Genomic DNA, 14,156 nt, shown 5'->3' with positions numbered 1-14,156 from the left:
GCTACTCATCTGTGGACCGCTTTGAGTAGCAAGAGTAGTATCACCAGTACCCGTGATTGAATTCCATGGGATTAAATTCAGGCCATGATGAGGTGGGGTTCCTTTTTGTTAGGGGGCTGGCATGGACCTGGTTAAACAGAATTTGTGGTCAGTCAGACCCTCCCCAGTGGATGGAATCATAATATGTGGAAAAGTAGAAGGTTTCCATGAGAGAGTGAAAAGGACTGAAGATGGAGTATGTCCTGGCATTAATAGATTCCCTGGTTTCAGTGGCTCCTGAAACCCTATTGAATCCATGAGAATTGATTGCTCAACACTTCATCAAATTGCCAGAGCCAATAACTTCTTCTCTTTGCTTAAGCAACTAGAGTTGGATTCCTATTACTTACAACCAAGACTCCTAACAAAAATTGCAATGAAATAGCTAAGTAAATTATGATATGTCCCTGCAGAAGAATCATACAGCTTTCAAAGCATTTCAGAAAACATTGAGATGAGAAAATAAGTTTTGCAAAGTGCAATACCAATGTACATATAGAAAATAATAGGTATACAAATCTTGAAGAATATTAAAAGCCATTTCTCAAAAACATAAATAAATGGTGCTTCTATGGGCTGAATAATGGGCCCCCAAATATGTCCAATGTCCATGTTCTAATCCCTTGGAAAAGGGACTTTGCCAGTGTGATTAAATTAAGGATCTTAAGATATGGAAACTATCCTGTATTATCTGCATTGACCCAATATAACCTTAATGGTCCTTACCAGAGGGAGACAAGAGAGTAGAGTCGGAGGAGGTGATATGCTGACAGATGCAAAATTGAAGTAATGTAATTTGAAGATGGAGGAAAGGCATCTCAACCAAGAAATGTGGCTGGCCACTAGAAGTTGAAAAAGACAAGGAAATGTTTTTGCCCTCAGAGCCTTCAAAAAGCCAACACCTTGGCTTTAGCCCAGTAAAATTGATTTCAGACTTCTAATCTCTAGAACTGTAAGGTAATAAATTTATGTGCTTAAAGCCACTCAATTTGTGGTAATTTGTTGGAGCAATAAGAAATAATAGTAATTGTCTCCATGCTTTCCTCTAATCAATGTGCTACTTTTATAAGAAACAACTTAAGGAATATTGCTCAATATAAAATAAGGGGTGATACTAATAATTTTTTTTTTACATTTTAACATAGCTTGCTTGCTATTATATTCTAGGACTACAGAATACAATCACAGTACTGTCTTTTTTAAAAATATTGTTAATGTTTTAATATTTTTGAGAGAGAGAGAGAGAACACAAGTAGGGGAGAGGCAGAGAGAGAGGGAGACACAGAATCTGAAGCAGGCTCCAGTCTCTGAGCTGTCAGCACAGAGCCTAAAACAGGGCTTAAACCCACAAACTGTGAGATCATGACCTGAGCCAAAGTCAGATGCTTAACCAACTGAGCCACCCAGGCACTCTTATCAAAGTGCAGTCTTATTTCAACTCATATTTCAGGAGAATCTCACTTTGTAGTAAGAGAATTCTGACCCCTCATTCCCTTGGAGAATCTCCAGATTTCTGCTGGTAATACCCAACAGTGGGCTTAAAGTGCACCCCAAAACTGACACCTGATGAAAGCCAAAAGATCCACTAACACATTCAAGTCTCAGAGCACATCAAAGGCAGAGCAATGCCTAACATCACTTGGAATCTCCACTCTCCCTGCAGTGTATTCCTAGCATTGTGACTCTAGAATCACATTCGGAATCCCAAGAACAACAAATGGCATGACTACCACATGCATGCTGTAGTCTAGCGTAATATTAAAGATCCTGAAACTCTGAACGCTGCTCATGAAACAACTAAAAGAGGATGAAGAGTTCTGGATGGGCATTCCCATCCCCAGGCAGGGACCACTGGCCTCTCTTCTGAACCCTCATGGCCCTCTGTGTATGTGTTTTTGGTTTTTGTTGTACTTTGTCCACGCTCTCATAATTATCTGTTTATGCATCCATGTCCCAAACTAGACTTTGATTTCCTCTATGGTAGGGTCTACGTTTGATTCCTTTTTTGATTTTCCAGTCTAAGACACTGCCTGGCATAGACAACTCATTTAATAAATGTTTGTTGAATTAAATTGAATCCTAGCTTCATAAACAGAACCTTAGAACTCATACTTACCCAAGATGATAATAATTCAACTTTCTTGAATTTATCTTCAAAGAACTTGCTAAAGTAGAGTAACATGATAACATCACGACCAACTCTCTTGTTGGGTTTGAACATGAGATTCCTTCTAGGGGAAACCTGTCAATCTCTGTTTAACTTGAGTCTAGATTTCAAAGGGTAAAATTCAGATAGTACCCTGGACCTCCAAATGAGTTCATGATATAGGAGAGTTTTATCAAGTCCCCTATTTTCTCTTACCCAGGATTCATTCAAGGTCAATACTGGTTGATGACAGCTCTCTATCTTTCTCTTCAAGAGGCTTTGCTAAATGTGGATGGAGATATAAAGAAACTCAAATTATTGGTCCCTTGGGATCTTCTCAAGAGATTACTGAGTGGCTGGCTGGAGTTCCTTTAGCATAGCATAGAATATAAATGTTTTGGCTTCAGAATCAAACTGATCTGGGTTTAAATCCCAACTATAACTTTCAATAGCTGAGAGACATTGGGTGTGTTATTTTATCTGAACTTTATTTCTCTCAGTTAGAAAGTGAGGATAAAATATCAACTTACTGAGATTGTGCAGCATAGAGCTTCTATGCAAGTACTCAAAAACTACTAGTTACCATTGTCATGAATAATTATTATTCCACACAAGTGGCTCCAGAGAGGGTAAAGTGTGATGTTGCATACACCTACCTGGCCCAAACTTAGAGGACACATCTCCCTACATATTTCTTTTCTCTGATGTAGACCATCTAACAGTGAGGCCATAAGTAAAAGTGGTTTTATCTTGGTCCATAGAACTGCCATCATCAAACAGAGAAGACCAATACCTAACGGACAAATTGCTGTGATATTCCCATTCTCGGTAACTTTATGCTTATCTATGAAGTTCTTCCTCTTCTTTGGAAATGAAACCATGATTAATTATTTGTGTTCAGCCCATCCTAACCCAAGGCCACCAATATTTTAGGATTAAAAGTCTCAGAAGCACCACAGTTGAGAAATTTCTGTGTCTAGCTAAAATGGAGTAACAGGAACTAGATTTATTCTCCCACCTGAAATAACTTAAAAAACAAACTAATATATGAAACAATGGGTTTCAAGATATCGGACATCAGTGATGCTCCTTGAGAAATCAAAACAAAGGAGATGCTCCCTACAATTACTGTGACTTTCCACCTGGAGAGTTTCCAGGTTGCACGGCATGGAAAGGAAACCCAAGTAGAATTTATCAAACTTTCTGAGATGAAGAGATGAAGTTAGGAGTCCAGAGAGGACAAGGTGGCTAGAGTTCAGAGGACAGAGATGAATGAGCTGCAGAGAGCAAGCTTGGGAGAGCTACAGACGATGTCTCTTGAGTCCTGATCAGTACATATATGGAAATAAACTACCCAGACCCGGTAAAAAAAACAGACATGAAGGAATTATCAGGAGCACACTTGGAATTCAAACAGGATCAAATAATATTTCCTGTTCTTATCAGCCAGAATAGAGAATATAACTCATAGGATATTGGGTAGCTACTCCAAAGAGTTTTGTTTCAATAGTGGGGCACAGTTTGCCTTACACTAAATACTGCTCTGGTGTCACCTAACAAAATTTTAAATTAAAGCTTTTAGTTTTATGATTTTAATCACTTTATGATTAAATGGTTTCCAAGTAGCTTAACTGCATTAAAAAAATCTCAAGAATATTTGTAGGAATACAAAAATATCCACCCACCCTACAAGGTACAATTGTCAATGTTTGACATCCAATAAAATATTCCAGGAATGTAAAGAAGCAGGAAAACATAACCTATGATAAGGAGAAAAACCAATCAATGGAAATAAACCCACTAATAATATATGGAATTAGTAGTAAGGGACATTATAATAGTTAATACTTCCCATATGTTTAAATGCTAGAGAAAAGATAGAGCACGGAGGCAAGACATGGAGGAAACTCAAATGTAGATCACTAAGCGAAAGAAACCAATATGAAAAGGCTATATACTGTATGACTCCAATTATGTGACATTTTGGAAAAGGCAACACTATGGGGTCAATAAAAATATCAATGGTTTCAGGGGATGAGAGAGTGACGGATAGAAGAGGCAGAGCACAGAGGACTTTTAGAGCACTGAACATGCTCTGTGTGATAGTATAATGACACACAGATATATTATTATATATTTGTCCAAACTTTTAGAATGTACAAAACCAAGAGCGAACCTCTTGGTAGACTATGGGCTTTAGATAATTATGATGAATCAATGTAGGTTCATCCAAAGTAAAAAGTGTGCCATCCTAATAAAGGATATCAATCGTTGGAGGAGACTGCATGTTCAGGAGAAAAAGTCATATAGGAACTCTCTGTACTTCCCTCTCAGTGTTAAAGTCTTTAAAAAATAATAACTATCACCCTAGAATCCTACAGCTAACAAACATATATTTCAAACATGAAGATGAGTAATGACTTTTTAGACAAAAAAAAGCTGAAATAATTACTCACCAGCTAACTTGCACTATAAGAAATGTTAAAGACCTTTAGAAAGAACGAAAGTAATACGGATGGAATGTGAATCTACACAGAGGAAAGAAGAGCTATGGAAATAGTGCTATGTAGGTAAATATAAAGACATTTCTCACTATTTAAATCGCTTTAAAATATAATTGACTGTTTAGATGAAACAACATATTCTGCGGTTTATAACACAGAAGCACCTGATGATAATAGTACAAAGGCCAGGAAAGTTGCATATAGCTGTATATAGTTGTAAAGTTCTACTACACTTGAAGAAGCAAAATACTTGTGGACAGCAGGCTGTGCATTATTAAAGATGTATAATGCAGAACCAATAGTAGTCACTGAAATAACACAATAAAGAGTAATTGTCAACAAACTGATAAAAGGGATAAAATAGAAACATAAGAAATACTCAATCCAAAGAATGAAGAAAACTAGGAAAAGGGGAAGAACAGCTGCGACAGGTAGAAAGAAAATTTTTTTTAAATTTTATTTGTGAGAGAGCAAGAGTGAGAGAGAGCAATCAGGGGAGATGGGCAGAAGGAGAGAGAGAGAATCCCAAGCAAGCTCCATGCTCAGCTCATAGCCCAACTCAGGGTTCAATCCCAGGATCATGACCTGAGCTGAAATCAAGAGTCAGACCCTCAACTGACTAAGCCACTCAGGTACCTCGAAAGACATTTTAAAGTCAGTCCCATTACTTAAGAAAAATCAATGCAGAGGATTTTTAGGATAAACTACTCTGTATGATACCATAATGGTAGGTGCAGGTCATTATATATTCATCTAAACCCCAGAATGTACAACATCAAGAATAAACCCTGTTGTGGACTTTAGACTCTGGGTGATAAGCATGTGTCAATGTAGGCTCATCAAGTGTAACAAAGGTACCACCTGGTAGGGGATGTTAATAATGAAGGGAAGCAGGGCACCTGGGTCATTCAGTTGGGTAAGCGTTGGACTGTTGACTTCAGCTCAGGTCATGATCTCATGGTTTGTGAGTTCGAGCCCCACATCTGGGCTCTGTGCTGACAGTGACTGAGGTATGTGGGGAAGTCTCTGAATTTTACATTCAATTTAGCGGTGAACCCAAAACTTCTCTAAAAAATAAAGTTTATTTTAAAAAAGAAAAGCAAACAGGAAAAACATGAAAATCCCATTTTATTCCTCTTATTTCCACTCCCCTGTGATAGCCTGATTAGCAACTTTTCCTTCTACTTTCTATCTATACACTTACATACCTTACATACGTGCATGTACACATATGCACATGCAGCTTTTTTGTTTTTTAAACACACGTGGAATATTATAGTATTGTTCTGATACTTGTTTTACCTTATGTGCCTTAAAGCTCTTCCTATGTTAATACATGTATCTTTACCTCAATCTTCTTAATGGCTACATAAATTCTATAGAAATGTGCCATATTTTATTTAGCTTTTAAACACTTGACTTTCATTTTCCAACTCATATTTCTATAGTGTTTTAATTTTTCCTATAAATGTGTAATGCTTTGTATGGCGGGGGAGGAAAAGTTAAAAAACAAACAAACGTAGGAGCATCTGGCTGACTCCATCGCAAGAGCATGCGACTCTTGATCTCAAGGTTGTGAGTTCAAACCCAATATTGGGTGTGTGGAGATTACTTAAATAAATAGAACTTTAAAAACAAAAATACCATCTCTCGGGTCACCTGCGTGGCTCAGTTGGTTAAGCGTCCAACTCTTGGTTTTGGCTCAGGTCATGATCTCATGTTCATAGGATCAAGCCCCAAGTTGGGCTCTGCGCTAACAGCTGGACCCTGCTTGGGATCCTCTCTCTCTCTCTGCCCCTCCCCTACTCGCTCTCTGTCTCTCTCGAGATAAATAAAACTTAAAAAAAATTTTTTTTTAAATACCATCTCTCAAGAGCTGGCAGTCTGGACATCCTCAAGCACTGGAAATGCCACAGTCCCTGGCACCCCAAGAATTTTAGTCATGCCCTTCCTCTGAAGGCAAGTCATTTCAATCATTTCACATCCCTCAAATTAGACCCTCCAGTTCTAAAGGCCTTAAGCTACATGTGAGTTTTAAGAACACTCAACCTGTTATAACCAATCTTGTCATTTATAAAACAAGGTTAATAATATTCATGTCATAGGGTTGTCATGTGAGGAGACGGCACACGTAAAGGGCAGCCCCTAGGATATATAGCTGGCTGTCTCCCAAGAAAACCAGAAACTACAGAAGGGAAGTCTAAGATTCTTTTTTATCTTTCTTAAATTATTTTAGATTTAATGTACACAAGAATCATAATCACCTGGGGTGCTTATTAAAACCGTACATTCCAGGCCTCACCTACAAAAGTTTGTATCTAGTTGGTCTGAGTGAAGTCAGGAATCTGCACGGTCAGCAGGTGACGCTCCGGGTGTTGCTGACACAGCTGGCCCATAGACCCCGCTGGAGAAACTGTCGGGCTCCACTGGAGCTAAGTCAGAACAGGAGCTACTATGGCTGCTAGAATGATGCCCAAACTTAACGAGGTGAAAATGAGGAAAAGAGTGGTCCAGCTCGCATTTTAGTCCCGTTCTGTGACTTCATGAGGAAGGGCATGAAAATACTCAGACAAGAGCACCAAAGGGCAGTTAATCTTGAGCAAATACTGAGGATGTAACCTAGGAATGCGTTAAGTCTCTTACATTTCTGGCCTAATACTAAGAAGTCTTTAGAGATGACTTATGTAATGGCTGGGGATATGAAACCAAGGCTACTGGCCCCTGATCTTAACTGTCAAAGTTTGAGTACAAGCAATAGAACTCTGTTTGGCCTATATTTGGCAGTGTATGCTGCATTCAGTTAGCCAACTGTGCCTGCTTGATTATCTTTCTTAGAAAGAGAGGAAAAGAGTGCAAGTAGAGGAGAGGGGCAGAGGGAAGGAGGGAGAGGGAAGGAAGGGGAGGGAGGGAGACAGAGAGAGAAGGAAGGAGGGGAGGAGGGAGAGAATGAATGAATCCAGAGCAGGCTCCATGCACAGCACAGAGTCCGACTTGGGTGCTTGATCCCAGGACCCTGTGATCATTACCTGAGCCAAAATCAAGAGTCAGATGCTTGACTGAGGCACCCAGGTGCCCCTGTGCCTACTTTATAATCAAGCTTCAAAAGGACTCTTTTTTTTTTTTCACCTGAGTTGGCATAATTTAAATAGGTCAACTTTTACATGCACTATATATACAGGTATTAAGAAAGACCAGCACATCCTTAGGTCAATGGTTCATTTAAGAAACATTTATTGAATACACCCTTGTCTCTGGTATACATCTTCACAAGGCTACTTTGAGATTTTCTTCAAATGTCACTTCCCTTGGCAGGCATTATGCTCCCAGGCACAGTGAATTTTTTGAAATGATTTATAAATGTATTCATTCATTTATAGTTATACCTTGACTTGTGCCCCCAGAAATTCAGATTGATGTTAAATATTATACAAAGGATTTTATGGCTTGAAGGAGTTTTATTATAACACTAATCTCAATGTAATAAAATTCACTATTTACATACCTATTCCCCAGATAGATCACAAACTTCATGAGGAGAGACTGTATCTTACTCATCATTGAATCTCAACATATTAAGTGTTCAGTAAATGAATATAGACACACATCTATAAGCACAACCAAGTGAAGGCTAAGTGAATGCTGGCCTTCAAAGTAGTACCTTGGGATACAGCACATATTTCCAATAACACACTGTATAGAATCCCTTCCCAAGCTGAGATGATCTTCAAAACAAATTTCAAAAGTACACCAAAAAAAGAACTAATTTAGTTTTCCTTTTGATTTTTCCATAAAACATCTCTTCTCCAAAATGGATCACACATGGCTATAGGCCGTTTCCAGTAGTCAAATTTCTCCTTAAAGGATTAAGAATCTCCACAACCAAAGGTATAAATCTTGTTATAGATGACCTCTAAATATTTTAATCCTGACCTACCTCAGTGACTCCACCCATCTCTCATTCCACCCATTCCCAGAAAGCTACTTCGATTTAGAAACTTGAGCTCAAACCCCAGTCCCACCACCTGTTATCTTATTCATGGGCAGGTTATTTGAGCTCTCAGTTTCAGTAGTGGTTAATTTTACGTGTCAAGTTGGCTGGGCCATGTGGTACCGAGATAATTGGTTAAACATTATTCTGGATGTGTCTGTGCTTCTGGATGAGACTAATATCTGAATTGGTAAATGAAGTAAAGCAGATTGTTCCCCCCAATGTGGAGTAAGAAAGAATTCACTCTCTCTATTTTCTAGCTGACAATGCTCTACTCCTGCACTTGGTCTGGAACTGTACCTCTGGCTTTCATGGGGCTCCAAAGAGCAGATCATGGGACTTCTCAGCTTCCATAACCATATAAGCCAAGTCCTTGTGATAATACCTCCTACCTCCCCTCCATACACACACACACACACACACACACACACACACACACACACACACACTACCGGTTCTGTTTCCCTGGAGGACTCTAATACACTCCGTTTCCTTTGCTGTGACATATGGAAAGTAAGAGCCATATATTTTAACACTATGCTAAATATTTTGTATCTCTTATCTCAGTTAATACTTCAGCTGTCATATGATGTAGGTACTATTAATATGATCATCCCTTTACATTCCTGCTTATTGAAAGTTTTTACTTCCTTGAGGCATTGACTTCACTTGAACTAGTATCTCCCCACCACCAACAGACCAAGAGGAAAGAATTTAATGGATCCCAGCTAGTGGTTTGTCCCTTTGGGAAACAAATTCTCTGACAAGGCTAACCAATGATCTGACCTACATGATGGGCTTGTTTGGCCACCTTCCCACACCTGGGACATTCAGCATTGTTCAGGGAAAATCGGTAGTGGTGGGGAGATGTTGGTCTCTTGTTAACACAATGGCAATTTATACTTACAAATCCACTCTTGTCAGGGTGGTAGAGACCTAGACTCCCTGAGACTCAGAAGCTATGGACTTGGCAAGTTCACTGAGGTTGGACTTGTATTTCGACAGAAAAGGTAAAATGCACCAGGGTGTGTTCTTCAGATAATAGTGATCTCCTATGCACTGGTCTTCTGCTGTATTCAAATCCCTGGAACTGTGCCCAGCACCTGGCTATCTTTAAAATAATATGTGAAATGGGTGGCTAAATCCAGTAACTCTAGGCCTCCCTAAGAGGGGCAGCTCCAAAGATCAATAGCTCTGAACTAGTCTTTCTATGGCTGTATGATCAAGACAGAAATCCACACATCTAGAAACATGTTCAGTAAATGTTTTTGCCCTTAACAAATTCTTCAGTCCTTCTCTTGAGGTGTAGAATAAAAAAAACCCTGGAAGAGTACGGATGAGACTTCTGGAGGAGGCTGGAGCTCCCTCTAGGGGTGAAAATAAAGTATCCTAAAAAACGCAGCACTGGTTCTGCAGGTTGTTTTTTAAGAAGAAAATGTTTTAATGTCATAAAATATACCAACATCACCATAACAACTTCACAGAGTGATAGATTTAACAACACTCCTTTGCGTACATGGTCATTCAAATGTTAAGTGCCAGTTATATACCTGGACTGTGTAACGTACATGATATTTGGATATTTAAGTTGAGGATATGGGAATATGGAGAAATAGGAACTCTTGTACATTGTTGGTGAGAATGTAAACTGGATACAGCTGCTATGGAAAGCAGTATGGAGGCTCCTCAAAAAATTAAAAAATAGAACTCTCATATGATTGAGCAATCTCTTTTGTGTTCATATCCAAAGGAAATAAAATCAGGATCTCAAAGAGAAAACTATACCCCCATGTTCATTGCAACATTATTCATAATAGCCAACATATGGAAACAACCTAAGGGTTCAGTGACAAGTGAATGGGTTAAAAAATGTGACCACACACGCATACGCGCGCGCGCGCACACACACACACACACACACACACACACTGGAGTACCATTCAGCCTTAAAAAATGAAAAAATTCTGGCATTTGCGACAACGTTGATGAACCTGGAGGTCATTATGCTAAGTGAAATAAGTCAGACACATAAAGACAAATACTGTATGGTATCACTTACATGTGGAATCCAAGAGAGTCAAAATCATAGAAGCAGATAGTATTGTCAAAAAGAAAATCACAGGCATAAATGGGGTCACTTATGCTAGGCCAAATCACCAAACAGAGGCTTGATACCTAAATTAATCACAGTTTCATCCTCCCTCAGCAATGTAGTCTTCACCAGTCAGTCAGGAATTTTCTAACCAATACCAATGAGGTAATCTGTCACATGGGCCCTCTCTAACCCCCAAAGGAAGAGGAGATAATCTGCATAAGACTCCCTGCTCTTCCCCAAAGGGAAAGTGACCTTGCCTGAAACAATCTTTTTTCTTTTTCCTAATAACGTCTTGCCTCACCCTCCTTCCTATAAAAACCTTCCATTCTGTACAACTTCTCAGAGCCCCCTCCACCTGCTAGATGGGGTGCTGCCTGATTCATGAATCCCTTAATAAAACCAATTAGATCTTCAAATTTATTTAGTTGACTTTTTGTTCTTTAATAGAATAGTAGTTGCCATGGGCTAGGAGTAAGGGGAAAATGGTGAGATATTAGTCAAAGGTTACAAAGTTTTAGGCAGTATGAAAAAGTTCTGGAGAGCAAATGTACTGCATAATGACTATAGTTAATGACACTGTCTTGTATACTAGAAATTTGTGAACAGTAAATCCTAATTGTCACAAAAAAGTGTTAATTATATGAGGTGATGGATATGTTAACTAGCTTGATTATGGTAATTATTTCACAGTGTATATGATATAAAAACATTACATTATAATGCTCATGTCAACATCACAGAAGCATAAGATGCTCTTCCTTTTCATCCCCCCTTTTCAACAAAGAATTAGACATCCATGCACAAACAAAAACACCTTGGTAGGAGCTGTGGGTTACAGCAACATACCCAAGAGGAGTCTCTCTCACCACCCTGCCCTTGGTACAGGGTAGAACCAGTGAGGCAGCAAACCTGCCCCAATTCCTCTGGCTGTGGTTGGGAAAAAAACTAGAGAGCACTAACCTGGGCAGGTAACCATGGCTGAGAGAAAAAAATCCAAAGTTCATCCTACCCGAGGAGAGATCCCAGCACCTCATTAGAACAAACAAACAAAAAAAGAGTTTGTAGTAGCAGAGGGATAAGAACCTCCCCTATCCCCACCTCCAAAACAATACTGCATGAGGCTGAACCAGCAGGTGGCAGCAATCTCTCCCACAGAGGAGGAGGAGAGTGGTGAGTGAATGCCTGGCTACCTCAGTGGTGTGGTGTGGGATGCAACTGAAGAAACCCTTTCTCTCCAACAACACCAGAGGACTGATATGTGGCCTCCATGATTGGGAGGAAGGAAGAGAATATCAAAGGGCATTAAAGACTAGCTCAGCAGTAAGTTCACCCACAAGCCTCTGGGAGTGCCATATTCTGGGATCTTTGGGTAAAGGAGATATTAAAACTTGAGCTACAGTACCACTTTTGGAATACCAAAAAGAGGTGTCCAGTAGTCAGCCTGGTGAGTTGTAAGAATCAGAGAAGACATAAAGGCTTGAGAATTCTGCCACCAGAGGGAGTAAGAAGAGTGGAAAAGGTATATCCAAAGGCAGAGAAAAACCCGCATAATAACAGCATCACTGAACAAAATACCCCAACAGAAGAGAGCTGGCAAATATCTAAATGGGTATCTGCTACTTCAGAAACAAAACACGAAACTACAGAACCAACACAAAACTATAAGTAACATGAAGAAATCAAAAAACTTGCACAGACAACCCCCATCAAATCAACCTATGGAGGTCTACACCAAGACACAGAACAATAGAAATGGTAAAAAGTGGTGATAAAGAGAATTTTTAAAGCAGCAAAAGAAAACAGTTACATACAAAGGAAACCCCATAAGGCTAGCAGCTGATTTTTCAGCAAACACTTTGCAGGCCAGAAGGGAATTTTATGAAATATTCAAAGTGCTGAAAGGAAAATACCTACAACCAAGAATACTCTATATAACAGAGCTATCATTTAGAATAGAAGGAGAGATAGAGAGCTTCCCAGACAAAAAGTTAAAGGAATTTATCACCATTAAACCAACCATATAAGAAACGTTAAAGAAAATTCTTCAGATAGAAACAAACCCATAATCAAAAGTAAGAAAATTATGGGGAAAAAATTTCACAGTTACCTAAAACATAATAAAAGTAGATCAATTACTTATAAAAACCAGTATGGAAATTAAGCACAAAAGCAGTAAAATCAAGTGTCTATAAAAATTGGTCAAGGGATTCACAAAAAAAAGGATATAAAGTATGAGATCATAGACATAAAACATGGGGGAGGTTGTAAAAATTTAGTGCTTTTAGAATGGGTTCAAACTTAAGTGACTATCAATGTAATATAGACTGTTATTTGCATAGGTTGTATGCATATATGTATGCATATGTGTATAAACCTAATGGTAACCACAAATCAAAAACCTATAATAGATATGCAAAAATATCCAAGGAATCCAAGCATATCACTAAAGAAAGTCATCAAATGACCAGAGGAGACAAATGTAAAACCAGTACTAAAATGGCAATAAGTACATATCTACTAATAATAATTTTGAATGTAAACAGACTAAAAGCTTCAATCAAAAGATATGGGATGGACCAAATGGATAAAAAAGCAAGACCCATCTATATGCTGCTTACAAGAAACTCATTTCAGACCTAAAGACACATGTAGACTGAAAGTGAAGAGATAGAAAAATATTCCATGCAAATGGAAAAAAAAAAAAACTGGGTAGTAATTCTTGTATCAGACAAAACAGATTTTATTTATTTATTTTTTAACGTTTATTTATTTTTGAGACAGAGAGAGAGACAGCATGAATGGGGGAGGGGCAGAGAGAGAGGGGAACACAGAATCAGAAGCAGGCTCCAGGCTCTGAGCCATCAGCCCAGAGCCCGACACGGGGCTCGAACTCGCGGACCGCGGGATCGTGACCTGAGCCGAAGTCGGACACTTAACCGACTGAGCCACCCAGGCACCCCCAGACAAAACAGATTTTAAAACAAAGACTGTAACAATCACTCAACATGGGAGAACCTAAATCCCTAGCAACTATTAAGAGACAAAAAGGAAGAAATTAATGGTAATACAATAACAGCAGGGTTTTTACCACACGGTTTACATCAATGTCTAGCTCATCCAAAAAGAAAATCAACCACGAAGCTCTGACTTTGAAGGATACATTGGACTTGATGGGTCCAACAGTTATATTCAGAACATTCCATTCTAAAACAGAATATATATTCTTTTCAAATACACATGGAACACTCTCCAGAATAGATCTCATGTTAGGCCACAAAACAAGTCCAACAAATGCAGAAAGACTGAAATCATGTCATGCATATTTTCCAGCCACAACTGTATGGAATTAGAAATCAACCCCAAGAAAAAAATCTGGAAAGAACA

The 14,156-nt window shown here is 38.8% G+C and overlaps 1 long non-coding RNA gene across 2 annotated transcripts in view; it reads left to right on the top strand.

Moving 5' to 3' along the window:
* The first annotated feature begins 1,797 nt into the window (after positions 1 to 1,797).
* LOC122234882 overlaps positions 1,798 to 14,156 on the top strand; it is a 33,889-nt gene continuing 21,530 nt past the window's right edge. The window contains exons 1-2 of one of the 2 annotated variants that reach the window (XR_006212854.1): positions 1,798 to 1,924; positions 2,947 to 3,013. This is a non-coding gene — a long non-coding RNA (uncharacterized LOC122234882). Of the gene's footprint in view, positions 1,925 to 2,946; positions 3,140 to 14,156 lie in introns of those variants that run through there. The other variant, XR_006212853.1, reaches the window with a different exon arrangement.

The sequence above is a fragment of the Panthera tigris genome, chromosome F2, assembly GCF_018350195.1.
Source record: "Panthera tigris isolate Pti1 chromosome F2, P.tigris_Pti1_mat1.1, whole genome shotgun sequence".
Classification (NCBI taxonomy): domain Eukaryota; kingdom Metazoa; phylum Chordata; class Mammalia; order Carnivora; family Felidae; genus Panthera; species Panthera tigris.
The sequence above is the reverse complement of the archived record's forward strand: the minus strand, read 5'-3'. Positions and strand labels throughout refer to the sequence as shown.